Raw genomic sequence first — 16,237 nt, 5'->3', positions numbered from 1 at the left:
TTAAAAAAAATTCAATCTTTAAAAGCTTTCTGATGAGAAACAGATTTCTTTCTTACTTTGCAAGTTTGTCTAGCCATGAAATCTGTTGGTAAACGAAAACCTCCTGCTCTGCAAAACCTTCTGTTTTTGTCCACCAGCCAAAAAACGTAAGAAAAATGTAAACAATAAGTTGAAATTAAAAATTCGTATTCTGAAGATGCCCAGGAAATCATCATAAACATTAAGTGGTAGTAGAGGATGCAGTTGCCAGGGAGAAGAGGGGTGAGTGAAAGTATATCCAGATAATAGGGGTGAGTTAAATGCCGAAATGTGCAAAGTATCTGAAATCGTTTCATCGAAATCTGCTGAACGTGAGTGTGAACCGTCAATGCCGGGCCAAAAACCAACCCAAATTGATGATTTTGATAAAGCAGTTTCCCAGAAATCATCCAAACTTTATTACTTCGTGCAAACGTCGTAATAAGAAGATGCAGGTGTGCCAGAGACTTCATGTCGTAGGTCACATACATAAATATCTTCGTGGAATTGAACAGTTGAGAAAAAAGGGTTACCAGGTTTTTTACCAGGATGAGACTTGGTGCAACACTAATCACACCCGAGAATTTATCTGACAAAAGGAAGATGAAGAAAATTCTCTCATTAGCAATAGACGATATCGGCTTTCCGAATTCTCCGCGAATGATTACCCAACATGCATTGCATTGAAAGTCAATATCGTCCGTGAATTATTTTGCGCAATGATTCATGGGTAATCATTCGGGGAGATTTCGGAAAGCCGATATCGTCTATTCAGTATGGCGTGGTAGATTGAAAGTGCCTTCCGGAAATGGTAATCGTTTGAATATAAATATTATGGCTCATCCACAGGATTCCTGAAACGAGCGGGCGAATGTTTTATTGGCAAGTAAAACACAAGTGATTATCATCATGAGATGAAAGGTCTTCACTTTAAGGATTGGTTCTTAAAAAAAGATCTTCCAGTCCTTCCAGACAAATCTGTCGTTGTTCTGGACAATGCAAAGTATCAGTCAATCGGATTACTATGGCCTTTTGCTAATTTCCTTGGTTTTTATTGATCGTCACAAGAAATGGTTGCTGATGAAGTTTTCTTATTACTGTGGATTTGATTCATGGATTTGATGTTTTGTTTCCATTTTGCTGGTTTGGAATGAGAGTTGCAATCTCTTGAAAAGAACCGGACATTCAACGTCAACTTTCACAACTAACCAACTTCAATTTAGCCTGTATATCTAAATAAATTGTAACAAGGCAAGTAACTGAATATTTGTGGATAAATCTGACCATGTTATACCTGAAAATTAAATACTTGTAGCCAAAAAGTTTGTGAACTCACTTTAATAATGGTATGCACCCAATGGTTGAACTGGTTAGCTTTGAGCTAAAAGTTTAAACCTGGAGTAAAATTAACTGATTAATGATTATTGAATTTCCCTTGGTGTTTTTTCTACGACAAATGGCTTAACTGGCTAGTGACAGTTATTGAAAACACTTTGTGGAGGAAATTCTGTTGCGGCGAATTTCCAACTTTTTAAATGCTGAAAAACCAGACACCACGGCAGATAGAATGTTAATTAAAAATATTTATCCCATTGAATATGGTCATGGATGTAAACAATTGGAAATCACCTCACATATGCAGTTAAAATTTTTTGGAGATTTTTTTTCCTGCGCGTTTAAAACATTGAAACTTTTGTCGTGAATTTGGATATTTTCTTCCGCGTGCGTCTAAAACGTGGAAACTGTCGTTATGAATAGCATACCGCAGTGAATTTAAAAATAGACATTGATTTTTCTGTTTGACCGAAATTCAATCCCATCACCCTTCGCGTTAACTACGCCTGCGTGCAAATTACACTCAACTACAAAGAAAAAGTAATGACTTTCACGACTTTTTAATTAAGACGAAAAGGATTGTGGGATTGATTTTCGGTCAAGTGTTAAAAGTAATAATTATGACGTTTGCATAACGGTGTGCTATTTGGAGATTACCTTCAACGTGCGTTTAAAACATGGAAACTTTTGTGAATTTCAGGAGATTTTTTTCCACGTGCGTTTAAAATGTAGAAAAAACTTTTGTCGTAAAGTTGAGATTTTCTTCAACGTACGTTTAAAACGTGGATTTTAATTTTCCTGAAATTGGACATTTGCTTCCACATGCGTTGAAAAAATGTAGAAAACTTTTGTTGCCAATTGAAATTTTTCATTTTCATAAATTGGCTTCTGTTCAGGGAAATTTTTTCCTATCCACATTCTTTCGGATTATGAAAATGTTTCCCAGTGTATATGAGATGTTTTTTCTTTTTTTGCATTCTGTTGGAATATTATGAAATTGTTTCCCTCCCTGTTTAGAAAGTTTTTTTGCTTTTTGGCATATATTAAAAAAAACATCTTTAAAAATTATTAAGAATCAAGAATTTTTTACCTTTTTCCAATACTTTATACATGAAAGAAAGTGTGCAAAATATTTCATCCCTTTTTGAAAATTTAAAATTTCCTTTGGTTTCTTTATTGTAAAATATTCTCCTTTTTGTCATTCTTTCATTTCAGATAATTGCCTTTTTTGGCTAAATTTTTCTGGCAATCAGCACTTAAAATAAAAATGCTATGATAATTATACACTATCCAAAGGGCTTTTAATGTGTTCAACAACATTCTACTCGATGGTTTAAACAAAAAAAATCAGGAAACAAGGAATTGAGCTGTGGTACGGCGCAATAAAACGTACTCCAATTGTACTGGTAGAAGCCAGCACAGCGAGCGTTAACTTTTGAAAGAAACGGGCGCAGTGAGTTGACGATACTTCGCTTTGCGAAAACAAAACGCTCGTTCCGCAACCCCTTTCATGTTGATTGTATCATATCAAAGAATTGTATTTGTTATTGTTACAAAATTTACTGCTAAATGGTTGGACACCATTATTAAAACTATGTCATTCATTAAACACAAGTCACACGATTGATTACTTAAGTAAATGTACTTACACATTACCCCCTGATTTTTCATGAATTTCTAATTTTCCTATTCTGTGTCAAAGAAAGCCAACTCAAGCCCCTTTGATAGCTGTTTTGGAGAACACAACAGTTACTTAGAGACAAGATAATTTATTACATTTTTGTTGGCTGAGGGAAAGTAATGTATGTGGAGTAATTTGTCACTTGATAGGACGTTGTGTTCTCCAAAACAACTATAGCTATATCTTCGGATTGGATGAATATTTTTCAAAATATTTTTCACATTTTAGTAGAGCTGGATTGAAGTTTCCCGTGTGTGACATTCATGTCTATAGCATAAATAGACAAGAAAATGATTGTTTTATTTTTCGTTTTTCTTCTTCATTTTCGATATTTCATCAAATTTTCCACCAGAACCTTTTCACATTCCCGATAATCTTTCCAACGACCACACAATCGCTACTTAATTCAAACTCTATCAAAAGTTATTGAGGTTTGAAAAAACACTGCCAGCAAATTTGAAATACTTTACATCCATCTTACATCCATCATCTCTCGTATAATCAAATACATCTTTCGTTGATATTATTCTGTCCTATTTTGTGGATAATAAAATTGCAATAAAAACGGCTTTTGAAAAAACGATATAGGAAATGTGAAAAACGATAGAAAATATATCCCTAGGGACCAATATGTAAAGGTTTGTTAAATCATGCAAGTTGCAAGGAACTAATATATGAAAAAAAGTGCATCGTTAAAAGTTGTATTGTTTTAAACAAGTGTGTGCATTTAATGATATTTTGTTGTTATAATGAGAGATGTACACGCTTTTTTTTATAAAAATGGTGTAAATTCATTTCATCATTTCATCATGGATATTCTTAACTTTTTGGGAAAATTATCATCCTAAAATATTCTTCCATCATTCTGAGGCTATGATCCTAAGACTAGATTTAACATTTAGTACATACGTCTCGAGCATAAAATGGCATTTTTGTGAAGGGAGCGAGCCTTACTTGGAGGGGTAATTGGCAATTTATAATTGAAAATGCTCTAAAATTGACATTCTTAGCTTTAGTAGCAAAATTCCATGATGGTGATATTCTTAGCATATTCTTAATTTTTTTGCCCATTTTCATCATGGACATTCTTATGTATAAGCCCAAAGGGCTAGAAGCAAATCTCTGGCCTTACTCATCAGGCAAGCAAAAGTGAAGCTTTAGAATATGCGCCGTATTTTTGACGACGGATAGAATCTAGCAATTCATTTGTTTTCGAGTAAATTTTCTTTTCGAAATTTAGCGGTAAATTTCAGTTTCAATCAGCCATTTGTCACTAGGCCGCTCAATTTTGGTAGGATTTGTTGTCTTCAAACAAATTCTACCAAGAAGATTCGCTTTAAGCCCTTCAGGCTTATACTTCATTGGTAATTTCCTTTGTGCCGTTTTTCGAAATCTTGTCTTTGGCCAAAAAACAGTGCCAAAGCCACAAGAAAAAAATTCATAAGTGAGGAAAGAACACAAGAACAAGTCTAGCATGCTAGAAGAAGAATTCACACGAAGCCGTATAATGGTTATAATAACAACAATAGTACTTAGCTATTTTCCAGAACGTTCTAAAATCGTGATCATCCAGATTAGCAAGTCCAGATGGAATCCGGGAAATTTTTAAAATAAACTATTCGACCCGGTTCAATTCTTCTCGGGTATTTCCGCGCTATTTCCACATGAATTCCAAATTGTTTAGAAATCATATCGACTTGTTTACTTTACGGTCGATTTATTTTTTTCACCGGTTTGGTGCAGCTAGTTTCCGGATGTTATTCCAAAAAAAAAATGCATTTACTTTCGTTTTCTAAAAAACAACTTAAACCGGCAAACAAATAACATTTCCTGGTGAGGAGGAAAAGCTTGTAACAGATGCACAAATCATATGAAATAGACAAGTTGACCTATTTCTAAGCCTGAAGATGGATTCAAAAAATCGAAAAATAATGTTCAAATAAAAAAATTCTGGTGCAGGTTCTATGGGGAGTGACAACCATGGTTTGCACGTTTGCGCTGAAGGGAGAAGATTTCGATTTTGACCCTCTAATATGGCTTTAGATAATTCCATTCATTGAAGTTATTGAAAGTATGAAAAAGTGTTAAACTTTAAAAGCAACGTTTTATTTGTAAAAAATCATGGAGGTAATAAGAAGTAGATGGAGAATTAACTCCTTTTCTTTCATTGTACCTAATCATCAGAAGCAAACGGCTCCTTGGTTGCAGTGGGAAAAAATAATCAATTTTGTGCGCACTCATTGGAATATTTAAGTTCATAAAAAACTGAATAAAAAGATGTTGGATTTTTAACAACTCTATTGTGAGAAAATAGCTTTGTTGAAAAAAATAAGAAAAAGCTTGCCGTAACAAGCACAAAATTAGTCCAGGCAACATGGGGCATGAGGTACCACCTTGACGGCGAAAAAGGTTTGAAACTGTTTTTGGGTTCAAACACATCTATATTTTGAGAATCGCGATGGTTTTCAGGCTAACCAGGGGGCAATAACTTTTCAGAGGGGGTGTTTTGAGGGTACGTGGCAATCGTTTTTGAAGCCAATTTGCCTGGGGTAGGGTACTGCATTTCAAGATATCTCATGAACTACATATCAAAACCTATTAAAACTTTGCAGGATTCTAGATAAAGCATCAAAAATTGTGTGTGAAAAATTTCAAGATGATAGCACGAATAATGTGTATTTTACAGACCCGAATATCAAAGTTTTGTGAAAAAATCTAATTTAAAAAAAAAATAAAACTCTTCAATTTCACACAGGGCCAAATTCTTCCATGAAATAGATGTTAATGCCTTCATTGCTCGTAGTCGGGGTAGTTGTAGCATTGTGGAAAGTTTTATGGATTTTAAACGACTATTTTTTGATTTACAGTCCGCATTTATTTTGAAAAATTCTGTCAAAACTGCCCCAAAATACAAGAAAGATTTTTGACGTTTTTCTTTATAGCTCAGCAAAAGGCCAAGTAAACCTCATTAAAATTTCACAGATGTTAGTTTTTAAGGCCAGGAACATTCAAGTGAAGTTTCGAGATGGTGGGATAAAAAATGTGTATTTTACAGACCAGAATATTTCGAATTTTTCATAAAAATTAAGATCTCTCTTTAGTTTTGACACCTCAACGTAGTCTGAGACTCATATTTTCAATCAATTGAAGCATTTATGTTGATAATATCTATAACTATATATACATTCTTAGTTTAGAAGTCTGACTTAACAGTTGTTAAGTGCCTTTGGTATTTTAAAGACCACTTTTCTGGCTGCTTTTGATTTAAATAAAATTGACTTAATTTGAAATATCTCACTTGTCATCAATCATGTAAATTAAAGTTGAAATGCTTTTAAAATTTTTATAATGTGTCGAAAATGCGTTCCTGCTCAATTTAAATCAGATGATGAGACGATTAGATGGAAAATGTAATTTACAGACCAGATATATAAAGCGTTGCACGAAACCACGTTGACTTGTGGAAGCAGACAAACAAATATATCCCTTAAACATTTTGTTTATCTGATTGGTATTTTACAGACTAAGCCTTCCCTTTTTTGAGTATATCTATATAAAGGTAGCTGAAAATGAATACATTTAAAGTATTATGCTGCACTAATCAAACAAGACTGACTCAGTTAACCTGTGTTTACATTGTAGTGGAAAAGTCTTAATAACGACTCAAACGTTAAAGGTTTTATTTTTACACAAGTGTTCCCATTTCATATCAGACAGATATTTCATAACGGGACAGTGTCTGCCTATTGTTCTATTATGCAGATATAAGCAAACAATGTTTTTCTATTCCTCTTTCTGACCAATCTAGCTCCACATACGTGTCAATCCAATGGGAGAAAGCTTGTGAATTAAAATTGATGAGTAAGTAAACGATATCACTCTTATTTTAAAAAGAAAACCTTTAAGTTTAATAATCTTGATAACTATACTATTAAGCTTGCATTAGTACTAGTAGGACAACCTAGATTAGTAGGATACATGCAACATTCAAGGTGGCGTACAGTACCTAATCTAAATTACAGATCAAAGCCATCGGTATCGGCACGTTTAGTCAAGCTTGACATTACTTTCTAGGCTTTAAAACCTTTTCCTAGTTCTAAAGTAATACAGTTTTTCGTCGATATCTTTAAGACACTGCTAATGAAGATTTTGCTGTATCAACTTAAAGAGAGTATGGTGGTATCCGTAACCCAGAAAGATCAGTAAAACTTTTACTTGGGGCCTTATACTACATCAGATATAATTTTTTTTTTGCATTTATCGGTTATCTCCGAACAGATCCTGGTTGATCCACTAAGTTGTACGAGAGATCACATTCGCAACATCACTTTAGATTAGAGGGTTGAAATGGCGATCTAATATGAGAGATTTATCTGGGAACTTGTCTAAAAAACCTTTTTTGTGCTGGTTTTTAAAAGGTTTTAAATTTTTAGCATAAAAATCTAAAGAAGAAAGTAGCTCCAGTCTACGCTAGGTTATGCGGTTGATTCTCACTCGGGTCTTTTTATTTGAATCAATTTAACCAGGACGGGATGGGATGTTGTTTACACTAAACTGTGTAATGGCTACCTCCAACTTTTATACCACGACCTTAGACCTACATTGCTGCATCACATTTACTGATGACTACTATGCATCTGATCGCCGAACTCCTTGAGACAACGTTGAGATATGCTTTTTTTTTAAACATTATCTTCCCAGGCGAGCGATGAGGAGAATTCGATAGTAGCGGTCAAGGCGCTAACCTGTACTATGACTCACCCCTACACACCAAACCAACTGAGCTAACAACCACTAAGCTAACCATAGCCACCAAGTCTTAAAATACCCCTTAAAAGCAAGAGATAGTCAATCCCATTGGATACTTTTCTTAACCTTATTCCCACAGATTCAATGGTTCGTTGAGACAGGGATCTTCTAATGATCAAATCTAAAATGATATTCAATTTTGGTTCTTTCAACTTGCATTGAAGACGATTGTCTCTTGTTTCCCTGTAAAAATAATAGCGAGTACCAACATTGATACAATCAAGGTCGTAATATTTGAGAAAAAAGGGAAATCCACCGGGAAGTTTTTAAAACCACAATGATTTGTAAGTGCTCTAAAGTACGTTCGTTGAGTTTTAACGAGGACTTAAGACTTAGGAGGTCCTTAGGATCTGAGGATCCAAAAGTTCAAAAATAGTCCAATAAGGCTCAGAATATAGCCTGGAAGTCTGCCAACCCCTCCCTAATTGAAATTTTCCTTTAAATTAAAGAGATAGCCCAAAATCGACTTTCTCGCCTGAACTATAAATCTTGAAAAACGTTAAAATAACCGGAATTCTCATTATATTTCAACCATGATTGTAGCGCAACATTATTCTTGGTAAGTTTAAACTTAAGATTGTATTTCTTAAGGCTCAAAGAGATAGCAGATGTTTTAGATGATTCACGTGCACGGTAAAAATATTGACATAACGAGACAAGCACAAAGGATCGCCGTAGGTCTTTTGAATCGAAAAAAGGTTACTGAAAATTTACAAAATTGGGTGAATAATGATATTATTGGTCATATCTATCCTACAGTGTGTCCGGAGGATAGTAGAATAATGAATCCTCAAGTTCCTCAGTTTTCTATTAGAAAAATCCTTTGAAGCAACAGATCCTGAGGATTTGTTTTTTACATTATTTTTGGCATATTTTTTGTAACAGTGAAAAACACCTCAAGGAATCGAGATTAAGATCCAGATAGCGAAGTTTAGAGATGACGAGTGTTAGAGATAGCGAGCAATTTTAGCCTAAATTTGCTTGCCAAAAATATAAAGTGCTTTAGGTGACCAGCATCAACTGCTCGGGGTATGTATTTTTGGTAAGCTTGATGAAGTCAAATGTATGCTTACGATTATCATTTCACTATTTAGAGTTTTATTGAAGGAAAATGCCTTATATTTTCTGGTCTGTAAATTATTACATTTTCCCAATTTCATCTAGTTCAAAATAAGCAGAAACGCATTTTCAACACATGACAATTTTAAAAGCGTTTCAACTTTGATTTACATGACTTGATGACAAGTGAGATATTTCAAATTGAGTCAATTTTATTTAAATCAAAAGTAGCCAGAAAAGTGGTCTGTAAAATACCAAAGGCACTTAACAACATTCACCAGAACCATCAACTCCACCATTGCATTCAACAGAATTACCAACTCCTGCTGCACATTTACCAGAACCACCAACTCCTGCTCTACATTCAACAGAATCACCAACTACTGCTGCACATTCACCAGAAGCATCAACTCATGATGCACATTCACCAAAACCATCAACTCCACCATTGCATTCACCAAAACAACAAACTTTACCATCACATTCACCAGAACCATCAACTACTACTGCATATTCGCCAGAATCACCAACGCCTGCTGTATATTCACCATATCTGCCAGGTCCTGCTGCAGAACCTCAAGAGCCATCAGCATCTGTTGCAAAAACACCAGAATCGAGAAATTCAAATTTGGAGACTTAATGCCACCGTTTTCAACTGGTTACCACTCGTTACCTCGTTACCACCTTGTTACCACCTCGCATACCATTCGTCACCACATCGTTACCACTCGTTACCTCTTTTAGTAACAACGCAACTTTGCACTATCACATGTGTCAAATATTTAGCTCTATTCCTTTCCTATCTTGGAACCTGCGATTTATCTGTATCTGCGTGTGTATGATATTTGTGTTTCTATGTATCTGGGAACCTTCGGAACCTTCGGAACCTTGGGAACCTGCCATTTATCACTATCTGTGTATGATATTTGTGTTCTATATATCTGGGAACCTTCGGAACCTTGGGAGCCTGCTATTTATCACTATCTGTGTATGATATTTGTGTTTCTATGTATCTGGGAACCTTCGGAACCTTGGAAACCTGCCATTTATCTCTATATGTGTATGATATTTGTGTTCTATATATCTGGGAACCTTCGGAACCTTGGAAACCTGCCATTTATCTCTATCTGTGTACGATATTTGTGTTCTATCTGATCTGGGAACTTTCGGAACCTTGGAAACCTGCCATTTATCTCTATATGTGTGTGTATGATATTTGTGTTCTATGTATCTGGGAACCTTCGGCGGAACCTTAGGAACCTGTCACCTCTGTAAACCAACTATATTTCATGGCTCAAAATTCGATTGCTTGTTTTAGGGGTTTCCACTGACTCATGAACCAATCAGAAGCCTCTCAGTACTCACCACTGGATGACCCCCTATCAGTGCCAAAGACAGCTTTGTCTCCAGACCCCTACAGGCTTAAAAGATTGAAGTTACTATGGTTACTTATTGGTTTGTTTACAGTTCACGGCCCATCAAGGCCAAAACAACTTAGTGCTTAAACCCCAAACATTCTTACAAATGTGTAGGAGAGTATAAAATGATATCCCTTACTCCAGTGTTCTATGGTACCATAAATGAGAGATTTTTTGTCTGTCACAGTGCTTTTCCTTTCTATTGTTCATTGTTTGGCTGGTGGGTTGTATTGTCTTGAAAAATTTACTTCTTTTTGCAGACAAAATTATTCATCAAACAATGGGAACATGAAGAGCCTTTGTTTTGATGTGTAAATAAAGAGTCGAATTTTTTCTTAATATGCAGCATGCGAGCATGAAATGAAAAATGTTGAGAAGAGAGGAAATACACTTTTTTTTATATAAGAACAATTTTATAAGAACAATAAGGCTCAAAAATGCCAAAAATAAGAACAATTTAAGAACAGTGAAGAGGCTGAAGTTAGAGAGGGAAGTTTTATTTACTTCCAACCCATTTCATGTTGCCGCCATATGCTTTAATATTTTTGGCTCCGAGGAAACCCCAATGTGACCCCCCCCCCCTAAAACAAACAACTGGTTCGTTCTATTATCAAAAGAGACTTTATCTGTTGAAATTTACTCATTTCTATGAGTGGCCTCAATGGGCTGTCAGATCAATTCATTTAAAAAAAATTTTAAATTGATTTTAAAATTTCATGGCCTCGATGGGCTGAGTTGGAAATCGTTTTTGAAAACAAACCCGTTTTTAATTTGAAACGAAAATAGAAAGTAAATCAATTTTGAAATCAAAATTTAGTTCAAAACTTAAATTAAAAGCTATTGCAAAAATGAATGTGAAAAGTAAATTGTTTTGAATAGACGATATCGGCTTAACGAAATTCTCCCGAATGATTACCCATGATGCATTGCGCAAAAAAATTCAGTAAGTCAATATAGTCCGTGAATTTTTTTGCGCAATGCATCATGGGTAATCATTCGGGGAGAATGCGTTAAGCCGATATCGTCTATTTTTTTTATAGAAATGTCAAAACAATTTAACTTGGCTCTCATGAGCCACCATACAGCTCTTCCAGGGGTTATCTGGTACCAGATGTGGAAATATGCTACGACACGCTTTGCTCTAAAGGTCGGGCATATTTTATATATATATTTGTATATTGGTCCGCTCCTTTAGAGCTTTAGCGTGGGCGGCCGCCAATACGCCATCGGAATATCAGATAATTCCAGGGGCTTCAGGGGCTGAATGAGCCTTTTTTCTGACGTGAATACGTATCTTATCTGATATTCCAATGGCGGATTGGCAGCCACCCACGCCAAAGCTCTAAAGGAGCGTGCCAATTTCCCATCGGAGAGGAATGATAGTCGGCCTTTGATGTGCCGCATCCCCAGTCAGGTTCAACTACCCTTGGGCGTAAAGTTAATAATATTTCGGTTGGACCCGCCAATCCCCGAAAACGAGGAGAACAGACCTCCCGCGGCACAATCCTTGACGCAGTCTCGCCGCAAAATCCCGTAATCTAAACCTTCCAGAGAGGGAGTGTAAGTGCCAAAATGAGACCACCATAAAGGATATGAAAGAACGAAGAAAAAACGAGTAAACGAATAAAAACGACAAAAAACGACAAATTACGACCAAAAACGAAAAAAGGACATTAAAGAACGACATATTTTGCCCTCCCCAACCCCGACCGAAAGTGACTGTACCACCCCACACCAGATGTTGAAAATTTTCCCAACTTTCAGAGCTTTAGCGTGTGTCGGATGAAAATTTCACCATCTGGGTGCGAGATAAACGTGAATTTGGCTTTTTTTAGCCGCGTGATTACGTGAATTGAGATATCAGCGTAAACGTGAAAATCACCCTCGAAAACCAGGTTCACATACCCCACTGATGCTAATATGCTGATGGGCGCATTGACGTGGGACAAACGTATTTTTCCTCTGTACGGTCCTCGGCTCTCTTGCGTCGTAAATACGTGGCCCCTTGGTCGAGGGTGCGTGAAAAATAAGATTTTGCCACAGTGAATTCGTGAATCGAGATTTTTAGTGTCAGTGTGAAAAGCAAATCATTGTCGAAAACACAACGAAACTCAAAAAAATCTTAGACCTAAATGTGTACAAATTTCATGCTCGTTTCGCTTGCAGAGTCTTGGGTTAACTTATTGTCATATCGAATATTATTGTCATGGTAAAGCCATTCAAAATAATCCAAACTTTATAACACTAAAATCATCAAAGATATCTAACTAAACAAATATTTTCGCTATTTTTCTGAGGGCGTATTTTCTTATTATTGATGACAATTTTTGTGATGCAAATACTGTATTCAACGAGAGAGTTTTTATCCAAAACAAAAGAGTCTAGAGAAAATTTTCTCCGTCAGTGTTTAATAATGGTTGTCTTCTCTCCGAGACTAGACTTTCAAAAGTAGGTAGTTCTAAAACATCTTGTATGAATGCAGCATCAAACAATTAAAAAATAATGATGCACATGCTGCGTTTTCAATCAATCTAGGTATTCTAAATTTTAAAAGTTATCTCTTGCCCTTGGGCGGAACTCTTGAAACTCTTGAATAAGGTCACAAAACTGCAGAAAACTTCATATTGGCGAAAATGTTAGGCATAAGAATAGGTTATTAATGTCTAGCAGACTGCATCAGTATGCAGTTTACTATTTACGAATTCCCCAGAAACCTCCAAGTGAGTTTCTTTCGAAAGAAATCTTTTACATGATCCCCAAATGTATAACAGTAATTACTAAACTATTAATTATGGAAATGTCACTTTCAATTGTATCGAAATATCTATCACTGACTCTTTTTAAAAAGCATTGATGATATTTTTTAGTTGTGTTTTCAACGACGGGAATAAAAAGTTCTTGGATGGTCGTCATGGTTGCTTTTTTCTTCGTTAATTGCGCGATGAATAGAATCTCGATTCGTCGGCACAGCGTCAATATATGATTTTGACCTGTGCTTGCCACGTTATAGTAATCTAAGGGTGGATAAAAGAAAAAGGAAAATTTCGCCGGGTATGAATGTAAGTTTTCAAAAGCTCACTGAGGCGAGAAACTTTTGATTCAATTTTTACCGGGTTAGCGTAACGAGTTTGGTTTTCCTGAATCTTAACGATTATTGATTCTCCAAAATTTTGATCGGCATAGAAAATTTCAATAAATTTTGACTGGGTTTACTAATCTAGGCTGGAGGAGCAATTTCTTTCACTGGGTAATGTAAACCGTGCAAATTTATCCAGGTCAACGTGATACACAGGACCCGGGGGGGTACTACCCTTGTCGACCGACGGGGGTGCTCCGCTGAGGTTCGAAAAATGGACCCTACGTGGGACTCGAAATTTGTGAAAAAAGTGACCCTGAATGGGACTGAAATTCCAAAATTTTCCACTTTTTCCCCAAATTTTCCAAAAATAGGCACCCTACGAGGGACTGATTTTTCTCTTTTGGTGTTTTTGCGACCCTACCTGGCACTCGTGGAGGTTAAAAAAGGTACCCTGACCAGCGGAGCATCCCCGTCGCCCTAGTACCCCCCCCCCTGGGACACAGGGGTATATAATGCAAAATACAACACTTTTCTTACTACCACCATAGTCTTTATAATACTAGCATAAGTTGTATGTATGTATGTATATAATATATAAGAATATTTACATCTTGCAAATAAATAAAAACAATAAATACATTATAAATACCTAGGTCGAAGGAATTGCTTTTGAAAGTTTTTTTCCATTTTTTTCACTTTATTTGGCTAAACCTTAGTCTTGGCCTTGCCTTAGCTTTATTATGTCATATTCTCTTTTGATTTCAGCAATCACTATGATTTCAGACAAGGTATTTTCAAGGCAATTAAGTAACCTTTAATAAATAAAAATAAATAAAAATAATTAAAGAAACAAAACAATAAGAAAAACAAAAATTAATTTTGATTTTCATCATCTTCATCGTCATTTTCATCATCTTCTTCCATCTCGTCTGCTTTTCTCTTTACAAGAAAAGAAAATGAAGAAATTGTATTATTATTTAGGAACTAGCGGTCCCAGGTTCAAATTTGTTCGAGTTAAGGAGTTTTCTAGTTATGGAGTAAGGTTTATGAGGCGTTTTCCACTGAAGGGACCAAAGAAATTGTTCGAGTTTCCAAGATGGTTGTCTTTTCATAGCTAAAATTATTTTGTGAGTTTTTCTAAAATACCGGCTGAAAAGCTGATACGAAAGGTGAATTAGAAAAAAAGTCTTAGGCCGAGTCATGAGAAATGATCCGTACACTTTTTATGATGAATAAACGAGACTGAGTAATTTTAAAACTGCAACAACCAGTAATCCCCTGTCTACTTGTAAGAACTAATTACCGAAAGATATATGCCCGTCTATCACGAGTTATTGATTTGATTCTTATAAAGTAGGTGCTTATAAGAAAAATAAATAAGCTCATATTATGCACCGTCCCTTGTTTACTTTGTAAGAACTAATTACCGAAAGGTATATCCCCGTCTATCAAGATTTATTGATTTGATTTTTATGGCTTATTCTCATTTATTCGCCTTGCAGAACTTTTTATCAAATCAGTTTACCTTTCGGCTTCTTAAGCCGTATCTGGATCCCGGGGTTGTGTTCTTCTTTTCCTGTTCTTTTCTTTTTCTTTCATTTTCTTTAATCTGGAAAAGAGAGTTCAGAAGGATTAGAAAAGTTAAAGATTAACTTATGTCCAGAAATTTAAGGCGTAGACTAGTCTGAAAAACGAGTATAAATTATTCTCTCGCGATATATCAGATGTAACATCATCGGAAGGAAGTCCGGGACGAATATAATAACCGGTAGTGGAGTATCACCAAAATGAAGACAAGTAGGGAAACATCACAGTGTTCTAGGGTCAAAGAATAGTTTCAGTCGAGGGTTAAGTTACTCGAAAAATTATAGTACACCTCTACAAAAAGTCCAAAAAAAAGTCCAAAAAAAAAAGTCAAAAAGTCAGAAAAAAAGTCAAAAAGTCAAAGAGTATCGTACACCTTTTTTTCAAGTGATTTACCCCTCGGTTTAAGTGTGGATAGTAAAAAATCATTTTGTATTAATAAATTCATTTTTTCATTTTTTTTATCCTATCCTTTTTTCGTTTCAACATCACGAAATAACGATTAAATTCGAACTCTGTCAAAAGTTACATGCTATCTTTATTTCACTGCAGGTTGTTCAGAGATAGACACTGTAAGCTCATCGTTATACGCACCTGTTCTTTAAATGGCCGCCCTTTTTTTGGCGGCGTTTTTTCATTTGGATTTTCTTCCTTCCACTGTTTTAATTTTTCTTCTTTTTCTTTTCTTATTCTTTCTTTTTCTTCTTTCTATGGTAGTGAGAAAAAAATATCCGATATAGTCTACAAAGTTCGTCTTTGAACAAAGATACAAAGATGCCCAATCCAAGCACAAACAGTTTAGAGAGACAGAAACAGAATTCAGGCGATGTCGCCTTTAGACAAATTGGTATCTTTTACAAAAACATTTCCTTTGCTAATAATCTACCAGACACGAATTCACGCTTACATTGGGAAGACATGATAACATCCACCCTCGATCGCTTTTTTACAATCAAAAGAGTTTGCCAACCGACCAAACTCAGTTGTTTTAAAACAAGTGCGTTTGTGGTGGGGGGGTGTACGGTATTTCGGAATTGCGGAAATCGATCCTTTTTTCTTCGGGATTTCGGAAATTGCGGAGAAAATTCCTTCGGTATTTCGGAATTCTGAAATTGTTTCGGTATTGGAAATCCATGAATTTTGTCTTCCAAATTTCGGTATTATAAAGTTTTTATCCCCCTTTTTCGGAATTCATACATGAAAAATCAAACTTGATGGAAAATTAGTCAAAACAAGGAAAAATACCCAAAAAAT

General features: G+C 35.5%; 1 long non-coding RNA gene across 1 annotated transcript; it reads right to left on the bottom strand.

Moving 5' to 3' along the window:
- Positions 1-14,186: 14,186 nt before the first annotated feature.
- LOC136803716 (uncharacterized) lies at positions 14,187-15,649 on the bottom strand. Its single transcript, XR_010846193.1, has 3 exons — positions 15,578-15,649; positions 14,925-15,008; positions 14,187-14,338 (listed from the first exon to the last, which is right to left on the bottom strand). It is a non-coding gene; the product is annotated as an uncharacterized lncRNA (long non-coding RNA).
- Between the last annotated feature and the right edge of the window lie 588 nt (positions 15,650-16,237).

This window comes from Clytia hemisphaerica, unplaced genomic scaffold, assembly GCF_902728285.1.
Source record: "Clytia hemisphaerica strain Z4C2 unplaced genomic scaffold, Clytia hemisphaerica genome assembly, whole genome shotgun sequence".
Lineage (NCBI taxonomy): Eukaryota > Metazoa > Cnidaria > Hydrozoa > Leptothecata > Clytiidae > Clytia > Clytia hemisphaerica.
This window is presented reverse-complemented; position numbering and strand designations above follow the sequence as displayed.